A 15680-nucleotide genomic window follows, 5' to 3' on the forward strand; every position below is an offset into this window, starting at 1 on the left:
CAGATGAAGATTGGGACCGCAGACCCCGAAGCTCAGGGCTCAAGACCGGGATTTAAGAAGAGGGAAGTTCCCACACACAGCAAAGAAAATCTAAGTGTAGATGAATGAATAAATGTATCAGCCCAGGGAGGCAACTGCAGAGAAAGCTGGGGCTTGCAGCAGAATGTCATTGTTCTGACCCTCGGGTGGTCAGGTAGCATCTTCCCTAGAATCAGGAAGCCCTGTAGTTCAGCTCCTGGCCAAGCCCGGATACACAAAGATGGCAGGTCCTGTAGTGCTTCCTGAGCAGTCAGTGCTCACCACGGGCGCTACAGGGTTTCCCTAGACTCAGTCCCTCCTCCAGTTTATGCATTGCTGTGGTGAATGGCAGCTGGGCATTACGACAAAAGTCTGCTTGTAGGCAAGACTGGCCACCTTGGACGCCATTTCTCTCTCTGGGCTTTCGTTGTGTTATCTGTAAAAGATACAAATACATCTTGGTTGCTTCAGAGAAGACTGGGGTCCTATGCAGCACCGCCCCCTCCCCCTCAGCTCCCTCGGCATCGTCTTCCCTCCTTTCTGTTCTAAGCCCGTGTATTTACACCAACAGGTCCCAGACCACAGGAGCTGCTGTTCCTCTGTCCCTGTAACCACGGTCACCCAGGATTATCTAACTCAGGGTCAGTGATGGAAGGCAGTATTCACTGAATGCTAAGTGGCGAGTGAAAAACGGAGGGCAAATCTGAAGGCTGTTTTTCACTTGATCTTAGCCAAAAGGCCGAGAAGCGATTGAAGGCTGTTTTTCATTAGAACGTTTTCAATCACAGAGATTCAGGATTTGGGCATCACCTTACAAACTCAGTAAATTGCCCATTCGGCAGACAGGGAAGTGGGGTCCAGCATGTGACATAAATGCCCAGCTGGGACCCCTGATGAATTCTCTTAATACCTCCCATCCTCCATGAGGACATTCTTGTTTTGTTTGTTTATGGAGGTGTACGTTTGTGTGTGTGTGTGTGTGTCTGTGTGTATATGTTTCTGTGTGTATGTATGTTTGTGTGTGTATGTATGTGTGTGTGAGTGTATGTTTGTGTGTGAGTGTATGTTTGTGTGTGTAAGTATGTGTGTCTGTGTGTGTATGTTTCTCTGTGTGTGTATATTTGTATGTGTGTCTGTGTCTGTTTGTGTGTGTGTGTGTGTATGTTTGTGTGTGTATGTGTGTGTATGTTTGTGTGTGTATGTGTGTGTGTATGTTTGTGTGTGTATGTGTGTGTGTTTGTGTGTGTGTCTATGTGTGTATGTTTCTGTCTGTATGTATGTTTGTGTGTGTATGTATGTGTGTTAGTGTGTGTGTTTGTGTGTGTGAGTGTGTGTATGTGTGTAAGTGTGTGTCTGCCTCTCTGTGTGTATATTTGTATGTGTGTATGTGTGTGTGTGTGTGTGTGTATGTTTGTGTGTGTGTGTGATCTCACTGTAACCCAGGCCACCACGCATTCCCCACCATCAACCTGACATTCCTAGGGAACTTTCATACCTTTTCCTCCTATGGCTCCAGCCCTTGCAAAGCAACAAAGACCAGCACTTTGTCCCCCTTTGTCCTTCTGCCTCCTTCCCCCACCTTCTGCTGGGACCTGAGGTCATGTGCTGCGGTAGAGGCACCGGGAATCCACTTTGGAAGGCAGAGATGTGGCATCAGCACATGCAGGCCTACACTGGCCTTTTTGGCTGTGAACTTCCCAGCAGAGCACAGCCTTCAAAGCCAGACATCTGACATGCACCAGTCAGATGAGTTGCTTAGGTGAACTGGCCCCTCTGTGAGCCTCAGTTTCCTTACCTGTAGTATGGGAATACTAATTCCTCCCCAAGAAACCAATCAAGCTGATTCAAGGAGAACAGCAACACATGTCTGAATCCAGAGTAGGAGGGCAAAGGTGTATCTTCCCAAATCTCCATCCCTCTGTCCTTTCTTTCCTTTTTTTCTTCCTCCCCAACCTCCTCCATCCCCATGCCCTCCCCATTTCCCCTATACTTCCAAAATTAAAGAATGAATTGTGGGCTAGGCATAGGCCACAGGCCTTCTTTAATCCCAGCATTCAGGAAGAAACAGACAGGTGGATCTCTGTAAGTCCCGATGCCAGCCTGACCTCGACAAGTTCCAGGACAGCCAGGGCTACATGGTAAGACCCTACCTAAAAATCAAAACAGAGCAAACGACAACAACAAACACCAAAAATAAAACCAGAGCTGGGCCCACTGCTCTTCTCCCACAGTTCAGTCTGTTGTGAAATACGGCGGAAGGAGACTGAGCTGAAAGTGGTGTCTAGGAAAGTGCTCATACCAGATCTGAATCCTCGGAATATCACCACCTTCCAGAACAAAAGTCATCTTTTCCTCATCTGTCCAAGCAAGCCCCAAAGGCCCTCCAAGCAGCTTTGAACAAAAAAGAAAGAAGAAGAATGCAAATCTATGCAGAGGTGTGTGATACAAAGACAAGCCGAGATTGGGGCGATGTACCCACAAGCCACGGAACGTCTGCAGCCACCAGAGGCTGGACGAGACAAAGACCAGGTTCTCCCACAGAGGTGTGGAAGGGCAGGAAACCTGCTGCCACTTGGGTTGGGACTTCCTCCTCAGCACGGAATGCACATTCCTGGTATTGCCAGGCGCCCAGCTGGCGTGGTCCCAGCAACCACGGGACACTAAGATAGGTCTAGTGTCCCCGCAGCATTCAACCAGTGGTCTCCTGCATCTGCCTAGCCAAACCTGGACCTGTGGAGGCACTCAGCCAGCAGCTAAGCTCTGAAGTCAGACTCTGGTAAGGTGGGGTGTCAGTGTTAGGGCGAAGGGAGGGTTCTCCTCTACCCTTCAAAGTTTGGCTGGATTACACTGTCAAAGACAGATGGAAACAGGAAGGGAAACATTCCAGCAGCAGGGAGATCACAGGAGTGTGATGGGGATAGAGAAAGACAGAGTTTTCAGAGGACTGGTAAGTGAGTGAATTTGGGAGGGGCTCACAGAAGTAGGGACATACAGTTCTTAAGAGTCCAAGACAAGAACAGGTAACGGGATTGTAAATTATTCTGTTTGGGACCAAAATAGAGGACAATGGTATATGACAAAAGTCCACCTTACGGTGTTGACAGACCACAGGCGTTCTTCCGGCACATGGGCGTTTATGGTCCTGCTCCAGCAAGGTTCTACTTCTAGTCAAACTCAGAAGAATGAAGGCAACTGTGTTTCCCTTTGGGTGGATCTGGCCAGTTAGATAAGGGAATTTTACAGACAGCCTCTCCCTGAGCTGAGAGGGAGAAGAGCCGTGACTTGGGGTATCCTCTAAGATCTCTTAGCAGGTCAAAGTGTCAGCCTTTGGGGCATCTTTTCTGCCTACAGGCTACTTTCTCAGGATCACAGTTGTCATCTGCCCTGTGCCCTGCCTGCCTCCTCTGGAATGAAGCAGCAATTTGCCTGTCCACAGACCCCAGTGGGAGGTCAGAGCAGCGGGCGGTGCCAACTGGCACCAAGTCCTGGCTAGAGGGGAAAACCACTCATGGGGAAACCAGGAGGCCGATGTTTAATTTTGCTTCTGCGTTGACTTGCTCTGCTAATCAACTCGGCCAAGCCACTTAGCCTCTCGAGATTTGTCTTCTTCTCTGCTGCCAAAGGTCCAGACTGTCCGGCATGATTTAGTTCTGTGAGTGAACAGGGGGGAGGGGAAGGGTTTAGAAAAGAAAATGAACACAATTAACACCGAATGGTTAAAAAAAAAAAAAAAAGTTCAGTCCTAAAAGCAAGTTTGACTCTCTTTCACAGACTGGAGGAAGAAATAGCAAACCTCAAAGATTGGGAGGAGTGAGGGCTCCAGGTAAAGCTGGAGTTAGAAGTGTTCATCACAGGACCGGTGTCATTAGGAGAGATAGTTGGGGGCTGGAGAGATGGCCCAGTGGGTAAGAGCACTGACTGCTCTTCCAGAGATCCTGAGTTCAAACCACATGGTGGCTCACAACCATCTGTAATGGGATCGGATACTCTCTTCTGGTGTGCATGAAGACAAAGTACTCATATACATAAAATAAGTAAATTAATTAAAAAAGACGGAGAGGTCTGTCCACAACTGCAGTTGCCCAACAACGTTCATTTGACCTGTGGACCCTTGTCCTCTGCTTTGGTCTGAGTGTTTATGTCCAAAATTCACACATTGAAATGCTGGCTCCAGGAGGTAACATTAGCTGAGGACTATGGGGTCATGTGGACATGATTGGGATCCAAGTACCGAGAGACTCTGAGACGTTAATCAGCTTGGGCCACCATATGAGGACAGTGGCAAGAAGGTGTTATCTATGACTGAGGAAGGGGCCCAAACTGGACACCTTCTGCTTATCACGGACATCCCAGTCTCTGGAACTACAAAGAATTTCTGTTGCACATAAGCAAGCCATTTAGTTAAATAGTTCAGACAGACTAAGTATCTTCGGCCCAACAGTCATTGATAGAAGGAAAGACGAGATGGGCTTAATTGGATGGGGACTTGAACTGGGAAAATATGATAGGGAGTGAAGGCAGAGAAGCCATGGCATGGGAGAGTCCAGAGATTGAGCCTATGTAGGGGACAACTGAACAGAGAACCCAAAGGAAGAGTTAGCATTTGTGAGTTCAATGAAGAAAACAGGGGTGTGATAACAGGGGTGTGATAACAGTGGTAAAAACATCAGATATAGTACTTTTATATGTAAAGAGCTCTTGCAATTTAATAACAAGGAACAACTTAAATATTTGAACAGATACTACATCAGGGAAGATGTCTAAATGGCCGATGGGTATGCATAAAGACTCTTAGGGACTCTACTATTGCAGTTAGTGGTCAGGTAATGGTAATGAGATAGGGAAGCCATCTTCCCTGGTAATATAGCCACTGGTCAGTTGCCCATGCTTCAGTAAGTAATGTAGTAAATAAAAGCTAAACTCATGCTCACAGAACCAGCCCTAATTAAACTCAGTAGGACACACACACACACACACACACACACACACACACACACACACCACACCACACACACGGTGCCTGGTGACACACACCAATAATCCTAGTACTTCAGAGACGGAAGCAGGTAGATCTCCGTGAGTTCAAGACCAGTCTGAACTATATAGAGTTCTAAGATAGTCAGAGCTTCATAGTGAAATTCTACCTTGAAACCTCTCAAAAAAAAAAAAAAAAAAAAAAAAAAAAAGAAAGGAAGGAAGGAAAAGAAAGTAGGATGGGGAAACTCATTGGAAACAAGGGGTTCTATGGAAATAGGGGTATAAGAGAGAGTAATGAATGCATATGATCAAAATATTCTGTACACATATGAAGTCATCATAGGAGAAATATAAAATGTTTACTAGAATATCTTTTATTTATTCTTTGGCAATGGGGTGCATAATCAGTATACTTGGGTCATCTGCACTCCCTAAGCATGAAGACCATGAAGATCCCCTCTCCCACTCAGGATTTCTCCTCCTCCTCCTCCCCTTCCTCCTCCCTCTCCTCCTTCTCTTTCTTCTTCTTTTCTTCTTTTTCTTCTCCTCTCCCTCGTCTTTTTTCTTTCCTCCTTCTTTTTCTTTGTTTTGTTCTTGTTGTTTTGTATTTTGAGACAGGGTTTCTCTGTGTAGCCCTGGCTGTCTTGGAACTCATTTGTAGACCAACCTGCCCTCAAATTCATAGAGGTCCACCCATCTCTGCCTCCTGAGTGCTGGGACTAAAAGTGTGCGTCACAATACCAGCTTCCTTTTTCCTTTCTCCTTTCTTGTTTTCTCTCCCTAAATCTAATTAGTACTGTTTGTTGAAAGGTTGAAATGTTGACTGATGTTGGCTTGACCTTGTGTGGGTAACCATAGCTATAGTGAGGTCATGGGTGCAATAGTCACTCAACATTCAGGAGACACAATTTCACCACACACCTTCCCATTCTCTAGGTCTTACATTCTCTCCACACAACTTACCGCAATGTTCCATGAGCCTGGGGGAGTAGGGTGATACAGAGTCCCTGACATTCAATAGTCACTTATTCTCAGAGCTTCGACCAGTTATGAGTCTCTTCATTAACTGCTGCCCAATGCAGAGAGAAGCTTTTCTCGCCAAGATGGAGAGCCTGACTAATCTCTGTATAAACACGATGCTTAGAAGGTAACTTGACAGCACCATTTAGTAAGACAGCAGAAGTAAGCCATGCTTTCTATCTTCTGACTCCACACCTATGACCTCCCTAGCCATGGGTTTAAAGTACCAGGCATGCCTTCCCTCCTCGTATGAAATAAAATAAATATAATAATATAATAAATATAAAATAAAAATAAATAAATTTTATAGAAAAATATATCTTGAAAATTTGTTTTTGATAGACATATCCATCTTATATGTATCAGTGTGGCTCTACACCGTGTGTGCATCACCACAGAAGTCAGAAGATGATGTTGGACAACCCTGGTCCTGGAATTATGGGTGGTGGTGTACCCATGTGGGAACTGACGCAGGATCCTCTGTAAGACCAATGACTGCTCTTGACCACAGGGCCATCACCCCAGTCCCTAAAAAATAATTTAAAATAAGATTCATAACATTATTAGTCATTAGAAAAGTATAGACTTTAGCCACAGTGAAATACCACCATACCACATATCTTTCAGAATGGCCACAAAACAAAGGCTGTCCTTGAGTTCAACCAGGAAGTGAAAATATGCTCAACACTGGCAATGATTTTAAAGTCCTAATACCACACGTTTAAAGTGCTAATGTGTTCACCTAATGAAACTTCTAGGAAGCATATAAAGATGATCACATCTATCCAGCTGAAAATTACCTATCAACCATCTATGAACATGGTCGTATATCTTGTCCTGGGTTAAATTGCTTAAAGATCTTGCTGTTAGTTGGGACTTCTGATATATAGAAACTGACATATTAAGTCCCAGACATGTCCAACTTCCTGGTTAGGGAGGGAATGAATTCCCCAACATTAGCCTCCATGAGGTTGGTCCATTGTGACTGTGCTCTTCATAATACCCCTGGGCTTTCTGTTGATGTCCCATGCATATGCTTAACTAATACCCCTCTGACCGAGTCAGCACCAGTGGCTAGCCACTTGTTTCTTGCCAACTAGCAGCTCTTTACTAGAAATTGTCAGTCGGAGTTCTAGTTCATGGCTAAGGGTCAGGACTTAGGATTCTGGCCATGAAAGATGTAACTAAACTACTACTTAGATTATGTGTGGTACTCATGGGTAAGTGATCAGGACATGTTGTCAAATAAAGAAATGAATGAAAACTGGCTTAAACAATAAGAGTCGTTTTTTTGCTTCCAGTGTCTCAGTGGATGTTATCAGGAATGAGGAAGTGGGCCTCTCCTAGATTTGCTCTGACCTCTGCAGTGTCATCCGAAGGCTTCCAGTTACCCATCAGACAAGGACTTTCTTTCCTCCTCTGTTCCATTCCACTGCGGGGGTCTCCCTAGCAACAGCCACAGAAAACAAGAGCCCACTCCTCTTTCTCTCAAACACTACAACTTCTTCCTTTTCCCTGGCTCCAATTTGGTTCATTGGCTAAAAATCCATCAACTCTTCCTGGTTCTCTAGACTACTTTCTATAGGAATGTTTCAGACACACTGGCTCAGACTAGTACTGGTGAGACTATGGAATGGTATTGTCGTAAGGTGTTTCAAATGCATATACATGATTAAAACTATAAAACACAGGGACTGGAGAGGTGGCTCGGGGGTTAAGAGCACTTGTTGTTCTTTGCAGAGTTCTATTCTCAGCATCCACACGGTGCTTCACAACCATGTATAACTCCATCTCTTGGGGACCCAAAGCCCTCTTCTGACCTCTGTGGGCACCAGGCATGCATGTGGTAAACAGACACACATGCAGGCAAAACATTCACACATAAGAAATAAATAGCCGGGCACCGTGGCACACACCTTTGATATCAGCATTAGAGAGGCAGAAGCAAATGGTCACTGCAAGCTCTACCTAGGCCAGCCTGGTCTACATAGTGAGTTCCAGAGACAGCCAGACCTACCCAGAGATACCCTATTTCAAAAATCCTATTAATCAATTATGGCTGAGTTCAGTCCCTGGGATCCACATGGTAGAAGAAGAGTCGACTTCTAGAAGCCCTCTGACTTCCACACGTACACTGCAGTGCATGCAGTTGTGCAGATACACACGATGCATTGCATTATATAGCCCTAAATGATTATGTCATATTGATAAGTAGAAACTCTACACTTACTAGAACACACACACACACACACACACACACACACACCAGCTTAAGGCCCTGTCTTAGTTAGGGTTTTACTGATGTGAATAGACACCATGACCAAGACAAGTCCTATAAAAGACAACATTTAGTTGGGGCTGGCTTACAAGTTCAGAGGTTTAGTTCATTATCATCAAGGTAGGAGCATGGCAGCATCCAGGCAGGCATAGTGCAGGCAGAGCTGAGAGTGAACTCAGAGATCTGCATGCCTGTCTCCTAAGCACTGGGATTAAAGGTGTGGTTCACCAAGCCTGGATTTACTCCAACAAGGCCACACCTACTCCAACACAGCCAAATCTTCTAACAGTGCCACTCCCTGGGCCGAGCCTATACAAACCATCACAGCACCCACTGAGGAATCCCTAGCTCCTTGTGATCTGGCTTCAGGCCCCTATGCAGCCTTGATGCTAACCCCAAACACATGGCCTTGTGAATGATTCCTTGTCTTCAGGCACACTCAAGTTACCCATGACCAAGTCTTAACAAAAGCTCATCCTTCTACATCTCCTCCCTCCCCTTCTACACACGGAGAACTTCTATACACATGCAAGGCCTAACTAAAACGCTGCTTCCTCTGGGCTGCCTCGCCCTTCATCCCACTGAACCAGATACGACACTTTTCTGGGAGCCTCCCGGCACCTGCCATGCTGCCCACAAACATCTCACAAGCTCACATCCGTTTACTGCTTCGTGTGTGCCTTTGCGGAATCATGGAGGTAGAGACCAGCAATGACAATGTCCATGCTTATGATGCTGACGGTGGCGATAACCAGTGGACAGGAATAATGAGAATGATGATGGTGGGGCACATGTCCAGGGAGACATTGCTCTGGCCTCTTCCTGGACCACTGCCCCTCCAGGTCCTCACCATGGTCTCTGCTCCGCTGTTACAAGGCCCTTCTCCACTAGAACTTCCCATTCCCCTGATTTGCACAGTTTGTAGAAGCCTCTGACTTTTGGGTTGCACACTCCCACAGCCAAGCCAGTCTCCTGTTTCCATGACCTTAGGATCTGGCTTGCTTCCAGCTTTTAGCTATTACAAATGAAGTTACTATAAATATTCATGCAGGAGCTTGTGTAATGCTTCAACTTCTCTTGAATTAACAACTAGGGATGGAATAGCTGAGTCATGTGATATTTGTCACTATATATATATGTGTGTGTGTGTGTGCATATGTATACATATGTATATGTACATATATACTTATAGATAGATAAATAGATAGTGTTTTGCCTATATCTTTATCTGTACACCACATGCCTGCTAGTGCCCACAGAGGCCAGAAGAAGGTATCAGATCACCTGGAACTGGAGAACTGGAGTTACAGATGGCTGTGGGCCACTATGTGGGTGCTGGAATTAAACCCCAGTCCTCTGAAATACAGACAGGCAACTCCCAAGCCCTGTATACTTAACTTTTATAGAAACTATCAGACTTTGAAAGTACACGTGTCAGATCATAAATACCAGCAGCCAGGAAAGCTCTGGTCACCTCATGTCATTCTTTGCTGTTTGACATGATCAGTCATTTAATTTTGAACATTCTATTAGAGGTGCAATGCCATCACATTCGTGTGTGTGTGTGTGTGTGTGTGTGTGTGTGTGTGTGTGTGTGTGTAAGCGTGTGTATGTGTGTGTTCTATGTGTATATGCAGGTAAGTACATGTATGTGCCCATGTGTGTAGAGTCCTGAGGTGGCCATCATTGTCAGCCTCAATCACCCTGCTCCCATTTTGTGAGACCGAGACACTGACACTTTTTGAGTCACTGAGACACTGAGCCTGGAGCTGTTTCAGATAAGCTGGCTGTCCAGCAAACTCTGGAAATCCCGTCCCTCAGAGCTGGGATTGCATGCTCCATGTATTCCCATTGATGAAGCGATCCAAACTGAGACCTTCATGTTTGCACAGCAAATGCCTTACCCAGAGAACCCTCCCCAGGTCCAAATTTTAGTTTAAATTACAATTTCTTAAGGATTTCAATATTGGGCTTCATTTCACATCTTAATAACATCTCTTTCTTTTATTTTAATTAATTAGTTAATTATTGGCTTGTTTGTTTGTTTGTTTTGAGACAGAGTTTCTCTATGTAATAGCTCTGGCTGTCCTGGAACTTGCTCTGTAGACCAGGCTAGCCTCAAACTCACAAAGATCTGTCTCCTGAGTTTTGGAATTAAAGGCATATGTCACTGTCACCCAGATAACTTTTATTTATTTATTTTTTTGAGACCAATTCTCACTATGTAGTCTTGGCTGGCCTAAAACTCAATATATACACCAAGCTGATTTCAAACTCATAGAAATTCACTAGTCTCGGACTCTTGAGTGCTGGGATTAGAAATGTGCACAATTAACCTAGCTTGAATTCATTGTTGTTGTTGTTGATGTTGTTTAATGTGTTATGTGTTTTGTCTCCATGTAAGATACACCTTGCTTGTCTCTGGTATCTGTGGAGGCCAGGAGCATCAGATCCCCTGGGACAGGGGTCACAGTGAGTTGTGAGCCACCATGTGGATGCTGGGAATCAAACCTAGGTCCTCTGGGAAGAGAAGTCAGCAGAGCCATCTCTCCAGCCCCTTTTATTTTATGTGTACGAACGTTCTGCCTGTGTGTGCGTCTGGGCACCACACATGTGCCTGAAGGCTAGAAGAGAACGAAAGGTCTTCTGGAACTGGAGCTACATGGTATGAGCCTCTATGCTGGTACCAGGAATCAAACCTAGGTCCTCTGCAAGAGCCACGAGTGTTCTTAGCCTGTGAGCCATCTCTTTAGCATTGACTTATTTATTATTATAATTGATTAATTAATTGACTGCTTTTTTTTTTTTTTTTGAGATGTTGTCTCTATGAAAAAGGACGATTTTGAACTTTGAACTCTTAGTCTTTCCAAGTGCTGAGGTCATGGCTCTCCCAGTCTGGCTCACCATGCACTGTTTTCTCCATGAAGTAAGTATATGTTCAAATCTTTGCCCCTATTTTAATTACATTGTTTGTTTTCTTAGTGCCGACTTGTAATGACTCTTTATATTTTGAAACAAATCTTTTCCCAGATGACTCTATTTTCTACTTGTGATTCATCTTTTTCTCATTCTTAGCAATATGCTCTTGAGAGCAACAAGTTTTAATTTTTATGTAATCGAACTTATCGGTTTCTCTCTTTTGTGGATATGCTAAGCTATCTCAGCAATTCTATCAGTTTGATACATAAGTCTTAGGCATATTTTATCAGATTTATCCCTAAATATTTCATTTTGACTCTGTGTGTGTGTGTGTGTGTGTGTGTGTGTGTGTGTGTGTGTGTGTGTGTGTGTGTGATGTGTGGGCATATTTGTGCATGAGAGTGCTAGCACCCGCCTGCATGGCTAGTGGTCAGAGGACAAGCTCAGGCACCTTTTCATTCTACCTGTGTGAGGCAGGGGTTCTTTGTTGCTCACAGCTCTGTGTACCAGGCTAGCCCACAAACTTCCGTGAATTCTTCTTTCTCTAGTTCCCATCCAGTAGCAGTATTGGGATTTGTGCTCTACCACACCTGACTTTCCTGTGGATGCTGGGGATTTGAACCCGGTTTGCAGGACAAGCACTTTACTGGCCATCTTCCCAGCCCCTAAAATTATGTATGTATAGGCATATATGTCTACATGTGTGCATGGGCGGGTGCCCACAGATGCCAAAACCCCAGGAGCTGGAGTTATAGTCGTAAGACATCTAGTGTGGTATGGGGCAAGTGGACCGTGTCACCAGACAAGAACTGCCAAGGTCGAGTGAGCTCAAACCCCATATATCTCAGAATTGAGAACGGGAGGAATGGCCGCTCCCTGCCTGCCTCTACCTGCTCTGGAATACCAACCATGACATCACACTGGGAGGACATGGTCATCAGTCACCTAGGGAAAACAGCTAGAGTCCTTTCCCATGCAAACAGCATCACCAGCATTTCACACTGAAACAATGGGAGGCATCTACTCCTCAATGTTTATAAAGTCCCTGTCCACGTGGAATAAACTGTAATCTATCTTACCAAGAATCATCTGAAAGTGTCTATTTTACTGAGCTGTAACACTTGGGCAAGAGTTCTCTCCCCGAAGCTTTCATCGCTGGACCTTGGACCGCCTAGCTGATAAGGCTCTCCTTGCCGCCCCTGCAGCTGCTGCCCCTGCCCCTGCCAGATGAGACCTGGGACCCTGAGCGGACCACCCAAACATGCCTGCTTCCTTTCTAAGAGCTGAAAACACTTTGGCCATTTCTGGCAGGACCAGAGACTCATGGAAACTATTCATTCCAGTTCCAGGAATGTGGTTGCTGGGAATTGAACTCAGGTCCTCTGGAAGAGCAACCAGTGCTCTTCACCGCTGAGCTATCTCTCCATCCCCTAAATATGTCATTTTGTTCTGTCACTGTCTGTTGGCTCTGCCATCTGCATCATTTCTAAGACAGTGTTTATGGACTGATATTTTCACTATGAGCAGAGTCCTTTTAAGAGTGTGTGTGGTTCCCCTGGGTTTGGTCCCCAGCTCCGGGAAGAAAAAAAAAAAAAAGAGTGTGTGAGAGAACAACTCTGTTCATCCCACTAAGGAGGAACCATCGAGCCATTTCAAAGCTACAGGCAGTTGTCTCCTTGATCCTTGATTCTTGGTAGCTGCTGATTGGAAGTCAGACACTTGTCCATAGGTGCTACATATGTGTTTTGTGTTTATATAAAGAATATTATGTTTTACTCTGAGACTAATGTGAGTTTGACCCTTTTAAGTGGACCTGGATCTGAATTTGCATAAAGCTACTTCCTCCCTCTCAGGTGGAAACGAAACTCCAGTCTCCCAAACGCAAAAGACAGACGAAAAATCCAGAAATGAGCTCGCCTTGGGTTATAGGAGGATTTCTGGTGGTTAATAAAAGCCATAAGTATTCCCCCAAGAACTTGTGAAACTGATTTCCCTCTACCAAGAGAAGTCATTTCCCTTACCTCAGGCAGAAGGCACATATGGCTACCTGGGGTGCCTATCCTCATTCAAAGCTCATGTTGGCCTCCCTCAGTATCACAAGTACCTGTTATATATTTCAGAATCCATGCTAGCCCTTCTCACCTCCTCCCTACCCTCAGCTCCTTCCCTGCAGCTGCTCACCCTCCTGCTATTCTGACGCATTTCCTCTCTCCATGTTCCTGTCTCTAATGCTCTGCTCCAGTTTCTCTGTTTTCTCTGTTCCTTTACCCTCTGCTCTTTCCCTCTTGCTCACAGATGGCCCTGGCTGTGTCCAGTCTACTTTCTCCCTGTTTTGACCTCTTCCAGATGCCTCTCAGGCTGCTCCCTTTCTCTCTCCCATCTATAATAAGATCTTCTCCTTAGCCATACCGGAATGGTCATGTCCCCGTTATCCCCACCTCTCAGCCAAGGCCCTTTCTAGGAATCTTATCTGTGCCCCTTGAACTAAGAAGCTCTCTATCTGCCTCTCAAGGGCAAGCTCTACTTCCCAGCACTGTGTGTGTTCTAAGTGGTTCTGTTGTCTTTTTGGGTAGGTCTTTTCTAGCCTCAGGCGATTTCCATGGACAATACTCAGTTGAATATCCAGCCCTCTCCTCTTGGTGTTGTCTATTTCCCTGTAGCTCTCTCCCCAGTTCACTGCCCATAGCTCGACTGTCCTTGGCTTCCCAGGCTCCCAGTCATGTCTTACAGTACAGTGGCCTTAGACGGGGCTCCCAGTGGTAAGGCAGCCCTGGGACTCACCAGGCTGTCCTTCCTTTCTCATGTTGTCACTGTTTGTCATTGCCTAAGCAGAGTTGTCTGCAGGGCCACTCCTTTGGTCTGTTTTGTCTTTTCAAACTGTTTGAGTTGGGAGTGTAAGTCTCTTAAGCCATCCTGAGCAGAAGTTCATGGCCCTGCCATCGACATTGAGATTGGTTCAGAAGTAGATGTGAGCTGGAGCTATGAGGTTTTCTGTTCGCGTCTTTGTCTGTCTGTCTGTCTGTCTGTTTGCTTTCATCCTTCTCAACAGTTGGGACACTTGTCTACAAAGATCTGAGGGGTTGGTCCCATTGTACTCTCAAGCTGTCAGGGGCTGAGTGCTTGAGGTCAACAGTCAGGAGAAGGAGACTTAGTAGGAGATGTTAAATTTTCTGTCCAATTTTCCTCCTGGATAAGTCTTTCCTTTCTGTCCCTGTCTGTTTTGAAAACATAATAGCAGAAGATGAGGGGCCCCAAACCCACCATAGCTCCTACAAGTGAATTCTTGGGAGTGGGTCTGAAATTAGGATAAATATGTGCTGATCTTGCATAGGTCCAATGAATCGAGGCAGGGTTCTCGATGTGTGTTTGGCATTTGGGGCCATTGTACTGAAGCAGATACTCCCGTTTAAGCCTGGCCTTATGCTCAAGTGCTCGACCTGTACCTTTTGGGTCGCAGCATTTGAGATACATCGTACTCCACAGGGTCGAAGGTACTGGGGAGGGTGGTCAGGCTCGCAGGCTTTTACTTGGAACCTGACATCTGGGCTCCCGTAAACATCTGTCACCTGGCAGTATTAACTTCACCACCGACCACTAGAATTTGGGGCTAGGAGGGGTGATGCAACTTACCCAGTGATGGGCTCTGAGGAGGAAGAACTGGGTTTAGACTAGTAGCCTCCAGACTCCTGACACTGGCAGGCCAAGAATGAAACGAATGCTTGGAACCTTCTTAGCTTCCATTTCTCTTCCTTCATTCCAGTCTGAAATCCAGATTTGATATCTGGCTTCTGTCCGTCTCTTGCTGGGAAACCCTATCCTGAGTCTGGTAGATGTAGGGGACAGTACGGTAGGTGGGATATACATAAGCTTTCTAAAAGACAGACCCAAGTCCAAATCCTACTTTCTAGCTAACTGTATGACTTGGAGCAAAGTATTTCATTTTTTGCTGGGCTGCAAAAATAAATTCTGTAGACTGGGGGAGAGCCATTGCTCTGCAGGAATTGATGAAACGTCTAAATGAGGTAATATTTAAAGTGTTTGCTTCTACACGAGCACTCAGCACTTGATGGCAAGGTTTGAAATGTCCAGTTAGAAGGAGTTCGGGAACTGGGAATGTGGATCTGGTGCTAGAATGCCAGTCGAACACACATGAAGTCCCAGTACTATACACACCAGGTGTGATTACATATGTTAGTAATCTAAGCATTTAGGAGCTGGAGGCTGGAGGATCAGGAGTTCAAGATCATTCCTCAACTACATAGCAATTGGAAGCTAGCCAGAGCCGTACAACACCCTGTCTCAAACAAAACAAACAAACGAATAACAACAACAAAACAAACAAAAAGGAGGGACTGGAGATGGAGAGATGGTCCAGCAGTTAAAAATACTGCCTGCTCTTCCGGAAGACGAGTGTTTGACTCCTAACACACACGGCAACTCACAGTCATCTGAACTCCAGTTCTAGGGG

At 45.5% G+C, this 15680-nt stretch overlaps 1 long non-coding RNA gene and 1 pseudogene across 1 annotated transcript; one reads left to right on the forward strand and one right to left on the reverse strand.

Moving 5' to 3' along the window:
• The first annotated feature begins 2491 nt into the window (after positions 1-2491).
• On the forward strand, positions 2492-13182 carry LOC148006016 (uncharacterized). Its single transcript, XR_015621443.1, has 3 exons — positions 2492-2794; positions 11109-11219; positions 11761-13182. It is a non-coding gene; the product is annotated as an uncharacterized LOC148006016 (long non-coding RNA).
• A 1178-nt stretch (positions 13183-14360) lies between these two features.
• On the reverse strand, positions 14361-14753 carry LOC108351140 (NADH dehydrogenase [ubiquinone] 1 beta subcomplex subunit 4 pseudogene; annotated as a pseudogene).
• Between the last annotated feature and the right edge of the window lie 927 nt (positions 14754-15680).

This window comes from Rattus norvegicus, chromosome 5 (genome assembly GCF_021556685.1).
Source record: "Rattus norvegicus strain SHRSP/BbbUtx chromosome 5, alternate assembly SHRSP_T2T, whole genome shotgun sequence".
In the NCBI taxonomy this organism is placed as follows: Eukaryota; Metazoa; Chordata; class Mammalia; order Rodentia; family Muridae; genus Rattus; species Rattus norvegicus.